Source organism: Hemiscyllium ocellatum, chromosome 12 (assembly GCF_020745735.1).
Source record: "Hemiscyllium ocellatum isolate sHemOce1 chromosome 12, sHemOce1.pat.X.cur, whole genome shotgun sequence".
Taxonomy (NCBI): Eukaryota; Metazoa; Chordata; class Chondrichthyes; order Orectolobiformes; family Hemiscylliidae; genus Hemiscyllium; species Hemiscyllium ocellatum.
The window spans coordinates 86,440,234-86,445,954 of record NC_083412.1 but is presented as its reverse complement, the minus strand read 5'-3'; the positions used below and the strand labels follow the sequence as shown (position 1 = coordinate 86,445,954).

Below are 5,721 nucleotides of genomic sequence, written 5' to 3'. Positions count from 1 at the left end.
GCCAATGTACTCAAAGACACCTCCCACCCCAGTTATACTCTCGTCCACCGTCTTCCATCGGGCAAAAGATATAAAAGTTTGAAAACATGCGCCAGTAGATTTAAGAACAGCTTCTTCCCTGCTGTTATCAGAATTATGAGCAGACCTCTTACGTTTTAGTTCTGAGAATCACATGGCCCAAAACGTTAACTCTGATTTCACTCCACAGATACTGCCAGACCTGCTGAGCTTTTCCAGCAATTTCTGTCTTTGTTTCTGATTTACAGCATCCGCAGTTCTTTCGGTTTTTCTCACGTATTTTAGTGTTGATCTTTCTCTGCATCTTCTCTATAGCTGTAACACTCTATTCTGCATTCTGTTCTATTATCCTGATGTACTTATGATTTGTCTGTTTGACATGAAAAACAATATTTTTCACTGTGTCACAGTATATGTGACAATAATAAATCAAATCAAATCAAAGAGATAGCACATGCGAGATAGGCTGAAGGGCCTCTTTCTGTGATATATTCTTCTATTAGTCTATGACAATGTCAGGGAAGAGGGTTGTCACATTGGAGGTTGCAAAATGTACCACAAACCTAAAGAGGCAAGCAAGACAAAATTGCCTGCTTTTCTTGGGCATACTGGCAGGCTTCAACTGAAGGATTGTGGGGACCTGCTGATTAATCTAAATGTAGCTTGCACATTATTTTCTGAATGATGCCACAAGTGTCTCCAGCAGCAGCTGAGAAAGGGCACTGAACAAGGGGAGCTGAAGCTGGAGAGTACCTGCAGATCCTCTCTGGACAAAGGGAGGGTTGTTATCGGGCATAGACCTCAGAGAGACAGACAGACAAAGGATTCCTCAAACAAGATGCGAACCTATACCCTATTATTCTAGCTTAGCCTTAATTTCTCTCAATGTTTTTAAAGACCTGATTAAAGCGGAATAAAGAATCCTTGCTTCATGATTTTTGGGCCACCCATAAATTTCTCATTTTACATCCACAAAAGAAAGCCTGCTTAAATTCTCAACTACTTGTTCCAGTAAATCAGGTCTTACCTTCACAGAATCTGCCAGGCCAAGTTGGGCTCACATCTGTGTAATGCTCACTGCAGATGCAGGCGTACGAACCAACCACGTTTTTACACATTGCGTGAGGTGAACAGTCGTTGTAAATAGGGGAGGTACATTCATCAACATCTAAAGTAGGAAAACAATCAGAAATAATTTAATGGAATTCCCGTGGTTACAACTCCAATGAATTGTGTATCTAGCGTAGTTGGCAGCCACACGCGTGCACACCATTCACTGCAACCTCCTCATTAACTGAGTGTTCAATGCATTGGTACACTTTAAATAGTCTGTAAATACTGCTTTTGGGTGTTTGCTCTTTGCGTCAGTCTGTCTACAAGGAGGTGCTTATAATTAAGACATAAAACCTGTTCCTTGCATTGTGGGGATTAGCTGGACTATCATCAGAACTCCCATTAAGGCATTGCTTCAAATTTAACTGAGCAAAGTTATTTCCAGGTCTCAAGTGTTTAAAATCAGGTGTGCCAGAAATATCAAGACATTTCCTGAAAATATAGATTTTGTGTGATGAGCCCACCTTCAGCCTTATCAATGAAGTTTAAAAACATTAAGGAATATTTTTACTGGATCGCAAATGCACAGTATTGGGATCTCTGAAAGAGATGCAGTCACCCAAGGCTGGAATTGAGCCCAGACCCCTGGTGCTGTGAGGCAGCAGTGCTAACCACTGAGTTACCAGGCTGCTTTATCCAGCAAGGCACATACCCTAAGATCATTTTGTTTTAAATGCTGACAACTATCTACAAATTGACTGGTAATCAGTGTCTTGCTTTAGTGAAAATTATTTCAGTGAAAATTGTTCGTTTAATATGGACATTGTTGGTAAGGTCAATATTTGGTGCCCACCCATAATTGCCTTTGAACTGATTGGCTTGTCCATTTCAGAGAGCGGTTAAGAGTCAATCAAATTTCTCTTGGGAACCTGGAGTTCCTTGTGGGTTAGATCGAGTAAGGACGAAAGATTTCATTCACTAACTGGCATGAGTGAACCATATGCGTTTTTACAACAACTGATGATAGCCACCATTACTGAGACTAACTTCATCATCCAGATTTATTTATCGAATTTGAATTCCACCAATTCAAATTCAGAAAGATAGACAGAGAAAGACATAGTGAAAGGAGAGAAAAAAGGAGAGGGTGAGTCCAAAATGGTTCATCCTGAAATGTTAGAACATTGTGTTATTGATGGCAAGATGCCAGGGGTGAGACAATGAAAATTGGAGAAACTCAAGAGGCCGGAGTTGGAGAGCTCAGAAATCTGGCAGAGTTGTGGGACTGAAAAAGATGAGTGAGACATTGAGGAGCCAGGTTATGGATGGATTGGTAAGCAAAGATGAACGTTTCAAAGCTGTGGTATTGTCAGAATGGGAGCTGATGGGAGCCACTGAGCACAGGACTTGGGGAAATGGGATTGATAGTGTAATGGCACAGGCAGCAGAGTTTGGATGAGCTCAAGTTAATAAAGGTGGGTGACGAGTCAAGAGAGCAACACGTAAATATTAACTAGATAGTTTTCCCACCTTTAAGAATAAAAGATCCAGAAGTAATCACTTACCTGAAATGGAGGTGCTGTTACGATCATACACAAAGATAGAGCTATTGTGAAGAGAGGAGGTCAGAGCAGAGGATATATTCCACACAGTCAGTGTAACTCCTTGATCAATAACGATTTCAAAGTTTACCACAATGCTCCCATTGCTGAGAGATTTTATCCGGACCAGAATTTTCCCACTTTGGTATAATTGATGGATTGCTGTTGGGAGGGAGTTTTCGAGCTGAAAAACAAAGTGTTATAATCTCTTGTAAGTAGTAATTTCTACTTTGTGCTTGATTTCATACATGACAGTGTTAACTTCCCATCTGCGTCAGCAATTTCACAGAAGAGTAGCCTGTGTTTATGATACCACAAAAGTTGAATTCAGATTCCAACAGAAACAGCCACAGCTTACATTCATTCCACATCTCTAATAAAACAACCTATTCCAAGTGGCCATCACAGGAGTATTACAAAACATAATACAAAGCAAAGCCATATAAGGGGGTCAGGTCAGATATTGTTAGTGAGGTGGGAGTATGCTACCTCGTGATAGCCTTGGAAACGAGGCCAGAAGATGAAAGACTTGCATTGATACAGTAAATCCCTGTTTTCAGTTGCCTCATTTTATGTTATTCTACTTTCCATTAGTCAGTGAATTGGGTCCCTTTTCAGGTTCATGTTTAATTATCAGGAGTTTCATTTTAAAGTCTTTTCATGCCGAGTCTGATCAGGGACCACGTACAGTAAACCTGAATTGCAGCATTATGGAGCAGCCTCTATCATTCCCCTGGGTTTCCTACTCTCTGCCGACATTCTGGCTTGCAGCCGAGCTCTTGCAAGCCCCTTCCTGTCTCTTGCTGCTCATCTCACAACAGGGGATTGGGAGGCCGAAGCTGTGGGTGGGAAATGGAGGGAACAGGATAGTTGTCAAGAGAAAAGATCCACTGCAATTAGAGGAATGGCAGTGAACTGGCCTAACCATGGTGAGATGCCACTAAGTAGATGTCAATGCCTTAACCATTTGTGTGTTGTGTAAGGCCACTAGGAACCCTTCCATCCTTAACAAGGGGAGGGCTAACCTTCTCCCCTTTCATACAACACGGCTTGAAATGGTAAAGGCGGATAAATCCCCAGGGCTTGATCAGGTGTACCCTAGAACTCTGTGGGAAGTTAGAGAAGTGATTGCTGGGCCTCTTGCTGAGATATTTGTATCATCGATAGACACAGACGAGGTTCTGGAAGACTGGAGGTTGGCTAATGTGATGCCACTGTTTAAGAAGGGTGGTAAAGACAAGCCAGGGAACGAAAGACCAGTGAGCCTGACCTCAGTGGTGGGCAAGTTGTTGGAGGGAATCCTGAGGTACAGGATGTACATGTATTTGGAAAGGTAAGGAATTATTAGGGTTAGTCAACATGGCTGAGTGCATGGGAAATCATGTCTCACATACTTGATTGAGTTTTTTGAGGAAGTAACAAAGAGGATTGATGAGGACAGAGCGGTAGATGTGATCTATATGAACTTCAGTAAGGCACTCGACAAGATTCCCCGCGGGAGACTGATTAGCAAGGTTAGTTCTCACAGAATACAGGGAGAACTAGCCATTTGAATACAGAACTGGCTCCGAGGTAGAAGACAGAGAGTGGTGGCGGAGGGTTGTTTTTCAGACTGAAGGTCTGTGACCAGTGGAGTGCCACAAGGATCGGTGCTGGGTCCACTACTTTTTGTCATTTACATAAATGATTTGGATGCATGCATAAGAGGTACAGTTAGTAAATTTGCGGATGACACCAAAATTGGAGGTGTAGTGGACAGCGAAGAGGATTACTTCAGATTACACCAGGATCTGGACCAGATGGGCCAACGGGCTGAGAAGTGGCAGATGGAGTTTAATTCAGATAAATGTGAGGTGCTGCATTTTGGGAAAGCAAATCTTAGTGGAACTTATACACTTGATGGTAAGGTCCTAGGGAGTGTTGCTGAAAAAAGAGACCTTGAAGTACAGGTTCATAGCAGGTTCATCCTGGAGTCGCAGATAGATAGCATAGTGAAGAAGGCACTTGGTATGCGCTCCTTTATCAGTCAGAATATTGAGTACAGGAGTTGGCTGCACAGGACATTGGTTAGACCATTGTTGAAATATTGCGTGCAATTCTGGTCTCCTTCCTATCGGAAAGATGTTGTGAAACTTGAAAGGGTTCAGAAAAGATTTACAAGGATGTTGCCAGGGTTGGAGGATTTGAGCTACATGGAGAGGCTGAACAGGCAGGGGCTGTTTTCCCTGGAGAATCGGAGGCTGAGGGGTGACCTTATAGAGGTTTATAAAATTATGAGGGACATGGATAGGATAAATAGACAGAGTCTTTTCCCTGGGGTTGGGGAGTCCAGAACTAGAGGGCATAGGTTTAGGGTGAGAGGGGAAAGATATAAAAGAGACCTAAACGGCAACTTTTTCATGCTGAGGGTGGTACGTGTATGGAATGAGCTGCCAGAGGATGTGGTGGAGGCTGGTACAATTGCAACATTTAAGAGGCATTTGGATGGGTATATGAATAGGAAAGGTTTAGAGCGATATGGGTCGGGTGCTGGCAGCTGGGACTAGATTGGGTTGGGATATCTGGTCGGCATGGATGGTTGGACCGAAGGGTCTGTTTCCATGCTGTACATCTCTGTGACTCTATGAACTGAAAGGTGTGCAGCTAAAAAGGTTCAGGGTCAGGGATGTGTGATAATTGAGAGGTTCAACAATGGCAAACAGGAGGAAAGGAAAAATTTAGCATCTCCCTACGTTTCTTTTATATTTTAAAATTTACCAACAGAGAAATTTAATAATGTAAAATACTTCAAATACCAAGTATGATGCTTTAATTTTGTATCTACTGAGAAAGATCAAACAGAACCTGACTACAGTTTCTACATTAATTTCGATGGTAAATTCTGATTTGGAGATGCCAGTGTTGGGGTGGGTCACACATAGTTAAAAAAATCAGGAAGGGACAACCACCTGATGAAGCAGCAGCACTCCAAAAGCTCGTGCTTCCAAATAAACCTGTTGGACTATAACCTGGTGTTGTGTGACTTTTAACTTTTACTTGTTTCAAGGTG

At 42.4% G+C, this 5,721-nt stretch overlaps 1 non-coding gene across 1 annotated transcript; it reads right to left on the bottom strand.

The window, feature by feature from the left end:
• Positions 1 to 3,590: 3,590 nt before the first annotated feature.
• LOC132821237 (U6atac minor spliceosomal RNA) lies at positions 3,591 to 3,719 on the bottom strand. Its single transcript, XR_009645305.1, has one exon. It is a non-coding gene; the product is annotated as a U6atac minor spliceosomal RNA (small nuclear RNA).
• Between the last annotated feature and the right edge of the window lie 2,002 nt (positions 3,720 to 5,721).